Source organism: Emys orbicularis, chromosome 4 (genome assembly GCF_028017835.1).
Source record: "Emys orbicularis isolate rEmyOrb1 chromosome 4, rEmyOrb1.hap1, whole genome shotgun sequence".
Taxonomy (NCBI): Eukaryota; Metazoa; Chordata; order Testudines; family Emydidae; genus Emys; species Emys orbicularis.
In genome coordinates, this window is record NC_088686.1 from 5,689,473 (window position 1) to 5,703,731 (window position 14,259).

Below are 14,259 nucleotides of genomic sequence, written 5' to 3' on the forward strand. Positions count from 1 at the left end.
TACCTACAACGTGGACAAACAACTCTGGGATCAGTTCAGTCTAGACTGGAATGATTAAAACACTATCTAAAAAATGGATGCATCTCTAAATATAGACGAGCCAAGAGAATGCAATCTGCAGTCCAGGATAAATCAAATCAGGTTACGTTTGATATAGTCATATTACAGGAATGAGGAAAGCAAGAAAAGAAATCACTCTGCATTGAAAAGGCCCATAATCTTTGTTTAAGGGAAATACTGGTTTTGTCTGTACCGGTACCGTGATCCTACTGGATAATTAGCTATGGTTTATTGTAAAAATGTAACATAGCCACAGGTGACACAACAGTTGAAGTTCTATGCATGGCTTAGTTACTCTTCAATGTTTTTCCTTCTAATCTCACACCACTTTGTTCTCGCTCTTGTCCACATGGGCAAAATACGCATTGAATGTGTTCTTCTCTGCAGCACAACATGCTAGGGAGGCAGTGTGATGCATGAAATAGGGGCACAGGATTGGGGCTCAGGAATCCTGGGTTGTTCTCTGCCACAGACTTGCTGTGTGTTCTTGAGCACTTTACTTAACCTCCATGGACATCACAATGGCGAATGCATTGCAGCTTGTGAGGTACTCAAATACTCAAGAGATGAGAGTGCTAAATGCTAAGTAAGATTATGCAAATTCTAATCATTACTAATTAGGAGGTGGAATAATAGTCTTTTTCTGTTTAAAAAACAACACAGGATTAGAATATGCCATTTAGTTTGTGCTGTCCTTTATGCATGGGAGAAGCTCCTGTCAAAATCCAGAAAGTCCACATTGTTCACCTTTACATCTCCTTAAAACTCCACAACGTAATGCAGAGAGCATTGGTGCAGTGAGGCCAATGCTCATGATTTAATCACGAGGCTTGTGCTATTTGGTGATTTTCTCCAAGCCCCAGCTCTGAGAGCCAATTGATTGCATCAGAATCTCAACTTCAACTAAAACAAAGTACATTTCTTGTCCTCATGCGTGAAGAGAAAAGCTTGGAACTATGACCAAAGTGCCCCTTCAGAAGGCAATCCCCATCCCCACCAAAAAGTGTACTATTAAAAAAAGTCCTCATGATTAGGGGGCATGGTTTGATGAGATTTGAACGCTTGGGATTGCCCATACTGCTGGTGAATAATGTGCTGGTTTGGTACATTGTCGTGGTCTCTGCTTTACACACTAAGATAGGGTCAGTGAAAGAGGGAGTTGCTCTTTACCTGAGAGATCCTTTTGGAAGCCTAGAACTCCCTGTAATGGGGCCAAGAAGGTTGGGGATCTTATTCCGGGTTGTGTACATTTCACTTTGAACCATGGCTATGGCCTTCTGGGAAATGTAGTTTTGTTACTACAGAATGGCCATTTTGCGGTAGGCATTTTTTGCTAGTTAAATTAAAGATTGTTGTGCCATTTTTATTTTATTTATTTAATAAAAAAAGGTTGATGGGTTACCTGGTCTGTTTGCAGTGCATGTGAGTTAACTGGTGGTGTCTTTTGAATGAAGAGGAAGATTTTAATATTTGGGGGGTGAGAGATAATTGCAGGGGTAATTGCCTCTAACAGAGGATGAGTTGAGAGAGTAGGGGAGACCTTTTTCAGAAGAGTTTAAGCCCTGCTAAAGACAATGTAGAACCAGGCAGAATCAGCAATAGGGTCTCGGCGAGGCTTTCTAATTAGAACTGGTCAACAACATTTTTTTGAATAAAAAATAGCATTGTGACCAAAAAACATTTTCTGTTCATTTTCTTTTTTTGCTAAAGATTGAAAAGCCAGAATCCAGACACCCAACATTTTTCATGACACATTTCCCATTTTCAGCCAAAATTTTCAGTTGTTCATTTTTCAACACTTTGCAAACGTTGACTGCAAACCAATTTAAAAACAAAAATGGTTTGAAAACTTAAAAATGTTGAGTTTCAGTTTTGGTTTTTCATTAAAAAAAAAAAAAACCAAAAAGGGACATTTCCCACAAAAAAATTAATTGCATTTTGGCCATCTCTACTATTAATGCTTGAATAAATTAGCAGATGAGTCGTTTAATTCAGTGGCAGGGATTTTGTTGGTTGCTTTTGTAATTTTGTCCATTTGTTTCTTCTCAGTTTAATATTTAAAATATAAAAATGTCTGGGTTTTTTCAACCCCCCCCCCCACATGCTTAATTTGAAAGAGGTGCCAGGACTAAGCTATTAGGTGCTGGGGGTCAAGCAATTTTTTTTTACATTCATAACGGATGCAGCAAGCCCAGAAGTGCCAGGCTATGAACTGCTCAGCCCTGGCAAGTCCTGGGACAAATTAAGCACTGCTCCTTCTCCTTCTTCTGTAGAGCTCCCATCCTTTCTTGGAGACTGTCCCTTCACGAGGTGGGCTGGCCTGTGTATTCCAGTGTCTCAGAGCTATGCAAGCTGCAGCTTCAACTCCTGCTAGGGCCACCCAAGCAGGACAGCGCAAAGCGTAGGGACCAGGTGGAAATGCAGCCCGCTGGTTCTCCAGTTTGGGGTTTGAGCAATAGGCCAACAACTTAAGTTATTCAAAAACAGCAAGGTAGACATGTTTGTGCCTTAAGGGTAGGTCTACACTGCAGTTAGACACCTGCGGCTGGCCAGTGCCAGCCGACTCGGGCTCCTGGGGCCTGGCTCCCAGGGGCTGTTTCATTGCAGTGTAGACGTTCAGGCTTGGGCTGCAGCCTGAGCACTGGGACCTTCCCATCTTGCAGGGTCCTAGAGCTTGGGCTCCAGCCTGAGCCTGAATGTGTACACTGCCGTTCAACAGTCCCTTGGCCTGAGTCCCACAAGCCTGAGCCGGCTGGCACGGACCAGCTGCTGTTTTTTAAATACAGTGGAGACGTATCCTAAGTAACATTTGATGGTGCAGAAAAAATTCAAATTGAGTCCAGTACAATGGGGTCCTGATGCTCAGTTATATTATAGGACTACCTCAGAACCTCAAATAATACCGAATAATTATAATTCCCTGGTTCTCCAGTGAACTATCCGAAACACTCACCCTCATAACCATCTGCTCTGTGTCTAGTAAAGTTCTCTTGCCATCTTCTGTAGTGGTTTAACATTCACTTATACAATTATTATTTATTATTTGTACTGCACAAGCACTCAGAAGCCCCAAGCAGTCACTGGGGCTAAGAACTGAATGAAAACTTACCATATTTTTGTGTATGAAAAACGCAGAGTTGGTGACACTGAAATGTTTTACAAATGTGTCAGTATCACTGAATTGTTCATCTACAAAAGAAAAACAAACAAAAAATCTGAACAAATGGAAATGTTTCCCGTTGACATTTTCAAAACAAAACATTTTGATTTTTCAGATTGACATGATGTTTTGCTTCAAAATGTCCTTAATTTTCTTTTTTTAACTTGTTAAAAATAAAATTAAAGTGTTCAATATTTTATTTTATTCCACCAGAATTTTTTTTTGTGATTCACCAAAATTTAAAATTTTTCATGTTTTGTCTGACCCAAAATGATTTGTTTGAGTTTATGAAATTGCCAATAAAATGAAAAATAACTTATTGGCCCAACTCTACTCAGGACCCCATTATACTAAGTGCTGTACATTTGTGTAATAAGAGTCTCCAACTATTCCATTTTTTCACAGTTTATTTGTACACAGTACCTTCCCCTCGGCTCAAATCCATCTTTTAAATATAAATAAATAGAGATATCCTATCTCATAGAACTGGAAAGGACCCTGAAAGGTCATTGAGTCCAGTCCCCTGCCTTCACTAGCAGAACCAAGTACTGATTTTGCCCCAAATCCCTAAGTGGCCCCCTCAAGGATTGAACTCACAACCCTGGGTTTAGCAAGCCAATGCTCAAACCACTGAGCTAACCCTCCCCCCTTTAAAAGCCATTCATGCTGTGTTCTGAGTTTCTGCTTCCCCAACAACATAAAATCCTTCTTAAAAAGTGTAAGAAGGAGACAAGAAACTAGGAGGAGGAACTCAACAGTTCAAGATCAATTCTATTAAGCTTCCCAAATGTTATAGATAGATATTGCATTTGAGGTGTATGTTTCACAATGCAGTTGAAGACATAGAGGAATGAATTTAACTTGTGTGCCATTATCTAGGACTGTTAGATTCATGCAGAATAAATGGATTCATCCATTCTCATTAGAAGAAAAGCTGCTTCTAATGAAATAGACCACCTGTTACATCAATACAAATCACATTAATAATTTTAGGCCCTTTGCTCCACATAGACATACTGTTCATAGGATTATCAACGTCATTCCTCGCCATCTTCCTCTTGGTTTGGACTTTAGCCACAAGTGCTGTATGAGAAATCTTTTTTTTTATACTATTTGTGTCTTGTAGTTGCACTAAAATAGCCATAACTAGTTACTGAGGCCATATCAGCAATGAACAGTGGTTGCCAGATTATGATACACTTAATAATGCTGAATCATAGCTAACGCCACAGGTAGTCCACTGAAATCAATGGATTGTTTGTAGAAAAAAATACTACCCAGCATAAGGGTATCACGGTCTGTCCCTGACTGGGAATGAATGAATACCCCAATCACCTCCCGATGTATCCAATAAATAACTAGCCAAAAGGTATTGTTTATTAATGTATATGATTTATGTTTGGAAACTAGAACCATGATTAAAATTTAGCAGAGGGAGAGCGTTTAATAAGAAAGGTTGCTAAGTAGTGTTGCACATATTGATTAGGAACACAATGACAAAGTATACTATTTACTCAATCACAGCAGATGGCAAATACTCAGGCAAAGAAACATTAAACTGGATTGAAATTGGTTTTAAAGTTTCTGGGAGGGGAAGAGAAATGCAAAAAGCATGTATGGAACAAGAAGCAGGCAGCAGCGGGAAGAAGGAGATGAAAAGAAACCGCATAGTGGGAAAATGCAGTTATTAATCAATTATCTTTCACCCAAATGAAAAGGAAATCACCAAAAGTTCAGCTTGAAACATGGAGCCTGGAAACCGATTGACAAAGAAATCCTCATGCTGTTCCAAGAATCCATGCAGCTAGGGAGCTGTAGTTTGCGAGAGCACACACCTGTCTACAATCTAGCCAAGCAAAGATGCTTTTCTTATACAAGCGATAGGAACAGACTGAGCTACTCTAGATTTGACCATTTAAAACCATGTAACAACCTGCCTACACACACCTTAATCATTCCAGCAGCTTTTCCAGCCCTGTGGAGCAAAACAAAGAATTGAGAGAGATGTGACTCAAAGGATTAAGGGGCTGATCCAAAGCCCAGTGAAGTCAATGGGAAAAGTCGCACTGCTTTCAAAGTGCTTTGGATTAGACACAAAAACCACAAGGGACAGGAAACAGTGTCACAAGAATGTATATTGTAGCATCTGAGATTGTAAGAGCCTTGGGGAAGGTGCCATCTTTTTGTTCAGTGTTTGTACAGACCCTAGCACAACAGGGTCTTGGCCTATGATTAGGCACTGCTGCAATAAACACATGATTTATATTACAGCCTGGTACAAATATGTAATATTAAGTGAGTGCCAATTCCAGTAGAAAAGGCTCAAGTTCTCTGCACAAATAAACCACCCTATAGCATAGAATGGCAGTATACACACCCAGATCCCTAGGCTGTAGGAGACGGTAAGAAACACTGGCAGGCTACAGTGTTGTCAGAATGCATTTTCATTACACTAAAAGCTTAGGAAACTAATGCCAAAGCCAAAGAGGGTTAAACAGGATTAGACGTAGTCTTTTCTTCATAACAAATAATTGAATTGTTATTCAAAAAAGAGAGGATACTGTTTAAAACATCAACCTTGCGTTCCCTAGGTTTCTTACCTACCGGACGTACTAATCTCCTGGCTATCAGGTTCCCTCCCATGCCTAGGTAGGTCTCTGTATTGCCTGAAGAGGAACAGATAAGATTGGGACGCACTTCAGACAGCATTTTAGTGGAGAGATAGGGGACCTAATTCTGGTTTCACTTACACCACTGGAGATCAGAGGTAATGGCGTTGAAGGCAATGGGGCTGCCCCCATATAAAGCCCGTCGGAGACAGCAAAACTTTTCACTAGCATGCGTGACAGCATTGTGCCTCAGGCAGTGATGGACTTGCCCCTATGTGCAGTAGCTCAGGAGATCTCTTTGATGTCTGTTATCTGATGTTTATAATGATTTGCACCCCTTTGTCATTTGTGGGGAGTGCTTCGGGTTTTTGTCTTGCACACAAGAAAAGGAGAGAGAATAATTAGCTGCTCTGCCTTTAATAATCATAGTTGGGAAAAATAAATGTGTTGATATTAACACTAGTGCCTGGAGCTCCAGTCAGGGATTAGGGTCCCATTGTTCTAGGCTTTGTACATTCATATTGTAAAGAGACAATTCCCGCCTGAGTTTTCAGTCTAGCAGTGAACTACTTGCATGTGTAAGAGTTTCAGCCCAGGGTCCTATATGCGGTTTTTCACTCCCACTGACAGCCCTGCTCCTATTAACTGGGTCAGCACTCAGAGACAGGTAACAGCATCATTTCAAATTCAGTTCTGGCATTTCAGCAAATCAAGGATCGACTGATTAACCAGCAGATAAGAAAGCAACATACCTGCCACTTAATGATGCTCAGTGTTACTTGACTTTGTGGGCCTGTGACTGTCTTTATTCCAGCTGTATTTTTTCCAAAGCATTATCGGTGCTATTCCATCAGGTTTTCTGAGTGTAAGTAAGAGAAAAATGCATTAATTGTGAAATATCCACCACGAGCAGTGAGACAGCTGTGGGAGAAGTGGTCTTTCAGCTCTCGGATGAAGGGGTTGCAGTTGAAATGGGGCGGAGAAGAATTCCAGCTGAAAGTGAGATTCCCTTGTCTTCCCTTCCTGTCTAAGATTTCAGTCTCCCCTAAAGAACTGAGTGATGTTGCCTGAGGGCATCTACCAGGCAGTCTGACAAAGAGGCTTCAGGGAGCAGGTTACTAGTTATGTCTACATGGGAGGTTGAAGTCAAATGATAAAGCAGGCTAAGTCCCCACCGAGTGCATTTTTCTCCAGGGGAGTCTAGTATAATTAATTATTTGGACTTGCAGTTTTTGCCCACCACAGACAGGGACACTGAAGAAGCTAGTCCATAAAAAATAATTCTCTTTCATGCTGCGTTAAGAAGGGAGTGTTGTACAAAGATTACTGCTGGGGGCTGGATGTTAAGTCTTGAATAGTCGTCTTGGCACTCCTGCTTCCTGTACAACATTATACAAGTCACTGAGGCTACATCTACACTACAGGGGGGGGTCGATTTAAGATACGCAAATTCAGCTACGCGAATAGCGTAGCTGAATTCGACGTATCGCAGCCGACTTACCCCGCTGTGAGGACGGCGGCAAAATCGACCTCCGCGGCTTCCCGTCGACGGCTCTTACTCCCACCTTCGCTGGTGGAGTAAGAGCGTCGATTCGGGGATCGATTGTCGCGTCCTGACGGGACGCGATAAATCAATCCCCGAGAGGTCGATTTCTACCCGCCGATTCAGGCGGGTAGTGTAGACCAGGCCTCAGACACTGCATCTTAGTTTTCCCCTCTGCAAAAGGCTTTTATGATACCTCCTGCAAAGAGAAGTTGAGGGGACAGAATAAATGAGGCTGCAGACTAACCATGTGCTTGGGGCGGCGCCTGGAGGGGGGCGGCGCGGCGGGGCCCCGGCCGGGCTCGCCGCCCTCCCCCTGGCGCTCCGGCCGGTCGGGGAGAGCGGAGAGCCGCAGCGGGCTCGCCGCCGGGGAGAGCGGAGAGCCCCGGCCGGGCTCGCTGCCCTCCCCCCAGAGCTCTGGCCGCCGGGGGCTCTCCACCCTCCCCCCGGCGCTCTGGCTGCCAAAGAGAGCGGAGAGCCCCGGCCGGCGCTCTGGCCGCCGGGGAGAGCGGAGAGCCCCGGCCGGGCTCTCCGCCCTGCTCCCGGCGCTCTGGCCGCCGGGGGCTCGCCGCTGTCCCCCCGGCGCTCCAGCTGGTCGGGGAGAGCAGGCCCCGGCCGGGCTTGCCGCCCTCCCCCCGGCGCTCTGGCCGCCGGGGGCTCTCCGCCCTCCCCCCGGTGCTCTGGCCGCCGGGGAGAGCAGAGAGCCCCGGCCGGCGCTCTGGCCGCCGGGGACAGCGGAGAGCCCCGGCCGGGCTCGCCGACCTCCCCCCGGCGCTCTGGCCGGTCGGGGATTGCGGGCCCGCGGCCGGGCTCGGCGCCCTCCCCTGCTGCGCTGGGCGGGGCGGCGGGTGGCTTTTTTGCCTAGAGCCGGCCCTGAGACTAACACTCCTCTCTCTAATTAGTAGTGCTCATGGAAGTCAGGTGCATAATGTTACACATGCTAAATGTTTGCAGCACGGGGCCTTGGTTTGTAAAGCTTTTCGATGAAATGTATTATTATTATATCAGCTTTGCTGGGTGGAAATAGCAGCTCAAGAATACACATGTTGTGATGCACAGTCTTACAACCAACTTCTCTCCTGCTCAGCAAGAAGATGTATCTGAACATGGGATGCGACTTATACAAAGAGCACAAACACAGAGGCAGTCAAATGTGAACTGCTCAAGTTCTCTTCATGACAGTGATGTGACGCTCACATACCTAGCTAGTCAACAATCCAAAGGAGCAGATCATCCCACCGTCAGACTATCAGCTAGGTCCTTCCACAGCTCCCCTCACCTTAGTGCCTTAGCATCCATGTAACTGTGCATCCTCATGTGGGTGCCCACTTGTCTCTGGCTGCAGCTCTCAGAGGATCCTCATTTCTGACACTCCCTATTGGGCTATCCCTTAGCCCCGCAATGGCCTTTCCCAGCGTTCATCTTCTCGCCACTCCCACTCCAGGTATTCTGTGGCTTGGCCCTCTGGACAAATCAGAGGAAAGCCTATCCCCTCCCCCAAGGTAACATTAACGAGTCCAAAGGAAAGTCCAAACAAACCTTCAAACTTCTGTGGCCCATCCCTCTCAGACTTCACCATAGTTCCTTTGTTGGTCCTACCTACCCTGCAGAGGCCTAACCTGGGCCTGTACAGTTCTGCCTTCCACAACTCCTGTTTGTTCCATGGCTTCTCTCCACCAGAGACCTGTCACCTCTGCAGTCTTCCCCCATCTGAGCTTCCCTCGGTTTACTTCTAAGGCCTGCCTCCACCTTCACTGGCCAGGAGTCAATTAGCTAATGCCCCCACCTATGCAGAGCACAACTAATTGGGGTTCTTTCCCTCACCTGGCAGGTGATGCGTCGTAAGCCCATCGCAACCTCACATAAATTGGCATCTCTTCATCTTGGCCCCGTGAGGAGGGGAAGTGTAGGTTGGTGAGCTGCTCGCTGATCTGGGGAATAACCAGCCATGCACAAATCAATCCTTAGCCCTTGCCTCACGGCTTTGTTTATTCTTCCAAATGCAAAATGGAAATGACAGTGTAAAGCAAATGTCCTGTTTTCAGCTGTAGGTTGTGGCCTTCCTGGCCTCTGGCGGCCTACTGCCCAAGGTCTTACCTCAGCCCAGGCACTTCCCCAGGACCTCTCACCTCACCCCTGTTCCTGTTCTTTCATTTGTTGCCCCATGCGCTCACTTGTGGGCTGGGCTTAGTGGTTCCTCCCTCTTCACGGACTAGGTGGCCCTATACCTGCCTGTCCCAGATCTGCAAATAGTCCACAGGACCTCTCACTCCACCATACTGTCAGTAGCTTGGGGTCACTGGATGCTTCCTAGCCCCTCTGGCCCGCAAAGGGGTAGAGTTGATGACATGAAATATTACTCCATCTTGAGATGTTGAACTGAGCCACACAGAAGTGTAGGGCCAGAGTCTCACAACTGCTCTGCACCCACATTTGGAGCTAGATTTTCATATGAGTTCAGCTCCCCATTTAGGGATCCAAATGAGAGGCCATGGTTTCAAAAGAGCTCGGCTTAATTTTGCTCCCCAAATGGGAGCTGAACTCTCCTGAAAATCTTGCCCCAAATGTGGGTGCTACACGATTGAAAATCTGGTGCTGTGTGACTTCCTGAGGTCACCCAGGATGTCAATGGAAGAGCTGGGAACACAACCCAGACCTCCTGTGTCCCAATGGAGTATCTTAGCCACAAGACCACACTCCTTTTCCATGTTTTGGAGGAGTCACGTCATGCTGACGGTCTCCCCACCCACAACCAATTCCCATAGGTTCGTCTCTTGACATTTTCTATTGGCTGTCTGTAATGGGATGCACTCACCTCTCGCACGTGCCCCCTTGGCCGAGCACGTGTGCCTGCACTTTCTGTACGAGTCTTCAGCGACTCCGGTCGAGTCACGGACAGTCTGTAGGGGAGCTATATCCCAGAAGGGGGTTGCTCCTTGCAACTCTTTCTGATTGTCTGTGTTCCATACAGCTACTGTAGGCAGCTTGGTGGACCTTCTCCACTGCTCTTTTCTGGGGCGGGGTGTGGCAGAACCATGAAACCTCAAGGCCTTGTCCACCCCATCAGACTGTCTTAAGTATAGGCAATTTTATAGCTCACAAGAATTGAGAGTCTTCTTTCTTTTTAAAATCAGATATCTGCATTTATTGTCAAGGTGCAGCTGGGTATTCCTGTAATAAATGAGCTAAGGCAAGTCCCTCGTGGCCCTTATTAATGCAGTATTTGTGACGTTGTGCAGTCTATATGGTTTTATAAAAACATGATAATAAGTGAATATAATGTAACTGGGATAGTTTTATAAAAAATTTGATAATAAGTGACTATAATGCAAATGGGATATGCTTTGTGCAAAAGGTCTCTTGTAAGGTATCATTACAAAGCTCATAATCTACTGAGTGTGATCATCCTATTTGTAGAAATGTACCACTCTTGTATCTAAAACTAGAAATATAAAATGCAACTCTGAGGGCCTATTGTAATTATGTAAAGTGTGGGCCATTAATGATGGTTTGGAATCTTGATGACTCCCATTGTCTGCAGATGGCTGTTTACCTGTGAGTCTCCCTGTATGTGTGTGTGCTGGCAAGTGAGTAATGAAGTCTTGCAGTGACATGTGATCATGTCACCTGAACTGGAATCCATCTTTAACCTGGTGCTTTTCCAGTGAGGGGGGCGGGGGGGAAACCCAGAGGGACAAAGGGTTCCCGCCTTATGCAAAAGATATATAAAGGGGTGGAAGAGAACAGAGAGAGAGAGGAGCCATCATGAAGAATCCCCTAGCTATCACGTGAGCTGCAACAAGAGCTGTACCAGGGGAAAGAATTGTGCCCAGGCCTGGAAGGTGTCCAGTCTGAGAAACTTACTGAAGCATCTCTGAGGGTGAGATTATCTGTATTCAGTTTGATTAGGCATAGATTTGCGCATTTTATTTTATTTTGCTTGTGACTTACTTTGTTCTGTCTGTTACTACTTGGAACCACTTAAATCCTACTGTCTGTATTTAATAAAATCACTTTTTATTTAGTAATTTACTCAGAGTATGTATTAATACCTGGGGGAGCAAACAACTGTGCATATCTCTCTATCAGTGTTATAGAGGGCGAACAATTTATGAGTTTACTCTGCATAAGCTTTATGCAGGGTAAAACGGATTTATTTGGGTTTAGACCCCATTGGGAGTTGGGCATCTGAGTGCTAAAGACAAGCACACTACTGTACGCTGTTTTCAGGTAAACTTGCAGCTTTGGGGCAAGTGATTCAGACCCTGAGTCTTTGTTAGAGCAGACTGGAGTGTCTGGCTCAGCAAGACAGGGTGCTGGAGTCCAGAGCTGGCAGGGAAAACAGGAGCAGGGGTAGTCTTTGCACATTAGGTGGCAGCTCCCAAGGGGGTTTCTGTGATCCAACCCGTCACAGTATTTATAAAAGTGTGAGCTTGCTGGCAGGACTGATTTCTTTCCTTTCTGAAACCGGTGATCAGTATCTTATTCCAGAGCTCTACAGTGCAAGGTAGCCTCAGAGATGTTTCTAAGGTGATCATCATCAGTATACTGCTCATGTCTGGCTACATAGCTACACTCCTCTCACGGTGTGACATTCTTCCCAGTAACAATGAAACAAGACAACCAGCAAGATGTCAGTGAGAGATGAAGCTTCTGCTGTGTAACTCTGCCGTGGGCATAGGTTATTTCAGAAAGACTGGCGAGACTTTTTTTTAAAAAAACCCAACCTTACACACGTATTTGTAAGGTCTGCACTAGCATTTAACTGACACTTCCTGTTCAAAAAATATAATTAAAAAGTATCTTCATGTAGGGCTGAGTGATCACAGCGTGAAGGCCCCAAGTGCTTGACTGCCAGCCTCTAACCCTGTTGAGGAGTCAAATTCTCAGTCTAATAATATGAGATTTATTGGCAAAATAATGAGCTCTAATTAAAACGCTCACACTTGAAGCAAATGTCATTTTACTCTTTTTTTCCCCAATAGTCCTTTTTCATCTGCCCCCTCTGTAGCTCAGCTTTTATCCGTTCTGGTGCCGCAGGAGTTGGCTTTGATCAGATTCGCTTCTCCAGCTGCTCTCAGCAGGCTGAACTTTCCCTCTGAGTGACTCGAGCACATATTTGCCCAGATGGAAAAAGTAAAGTCAATGGCTTTACATTAGGGATGAACCTGGCCCAACAGAGTCTGGATGGTGCTCGATCCGCAAGGAAACTGCATCCCTTTGGGATTTGCCATGAGGATGACGAGTCTGGCCGGTGGGTCTCACCCACTTGCTCAGGGTCTAATGATCACCATGTCTGGGGTTGGGAAGGGACTTCCCCTCAGATCAGATTGGCAGAGACCTTGAGGGGGTTTTCCCTTCCCCTATGGCATGGGGCACAGATCACTTGCTGGGTCAAATGAGAGAAAATGGTGGATTTTCTGTAAGTTGAAGACTTTACATCAAGGTTTGAGGACTTCAGTAACTCAGCCAAAGTTATGAGCCTACTACAGGAGTGGGTGGGTGAGGTTCTGTGGCCTCCAATGTGCAGGAGGTCAAACTACTAGATGGTCATGATGGTCCCTTCTGACCTTAAAGTCTATGAGTCTATAACGGTCCAATAGGGTATAGAGCAGTGTGTATTGGAGAGAGCACTAGACCAGGCCTCAGGGTTCTAGTCCGAGCTCTGTCACTGACCTGCTGTGTGACTGTGGGCAAGGCACTATGCTTCTGTGCCTCAATTTCCCCTCCCTCCCTTTGGCTATGGAGGTGATAGTCTCTTCAAGGCTTAGACTGTGTCTATATACTATGGGCCCTAAACTCCAGCTGCTACTGCAATGTTAATAAAAGTATGCTGGCAATGCTTGTTCTTCCAAAGATTGAAAATGAGACACCCATCATTTCCAAGACAAGGCCTGTCTCTTAGATATGTGGTCCTGGAAAATAAGTTGCTTTGCGAATTGGGGCTGTTCATATAGCCATGTTGCCAGTTGGCCCCTTTAGCACGTCCTTATATGTTTTTGTTAACCCTCCACTCCCCCCAAAAAAATAATATAGGGCCACATCCTCAGCTAGTGTAAATCAGCATCATCCTTTTCAGTCAATGGACCTACACCAATTTCCAGGCCGTGAATTTGTACATCCAATATATGTCAGAGTGGTCAGCATATCATTATCATTGATAACACAGTAGGACCCAACGGAGATCAGGGCCCAACTGGCTAGGCACCGTATGGTGACATGTTCTTTGTCCCAAAGAAATGACACAGACTTTACAATCCTATGGCATTCCCTAAACCTCCCCTTTGACACAGTATAAGCTGGAGAAGAGTCATTTTTTGAGAGGAATGAACTTTTTTTTAACCTTAAAATATGTATGAAACTCTTATGTATATGTTTAATGCCATTTGAATCAGTAGATTTCTGTGGAACGCAAGCGGTCACATTTTGACCTTATGAACCTCCCTTCAGTCCCCTCGCTGGTAACGGTGGGCTCTCTCCAAGCCCCTCCTCCCACCACCACTACCTTTGAGTTCAGGACACGAATGCTCTATTTTAAAACAAATCATTTAGGGTAGCTTTAGCATCAACCTCAATTCAAGGATATAAAACTGAACATAATTTCAATAGCATCTTCTTATCTAACCCATCCTAGTCACCAGAGATAATCTTCTTATGAACTCAAGGTCAGATGGAGGCTGGAAAACAGCTGGCAACAAACCAAAGCAAACCCCAAACAAAGTCAACTTCTGCCCCAGTGATGTGGAAGTGTTCAAAGCCCCCAATGGGCTGCTGGGCTACGGGTGCCAGAACAGAGCTGTGTTGTTGTAAGGGAGCTGGGCTGATGGCATCACCTCACGTACGTGGAACATATTCAGTATCTGGCACCATATTTTAAATTCACATCC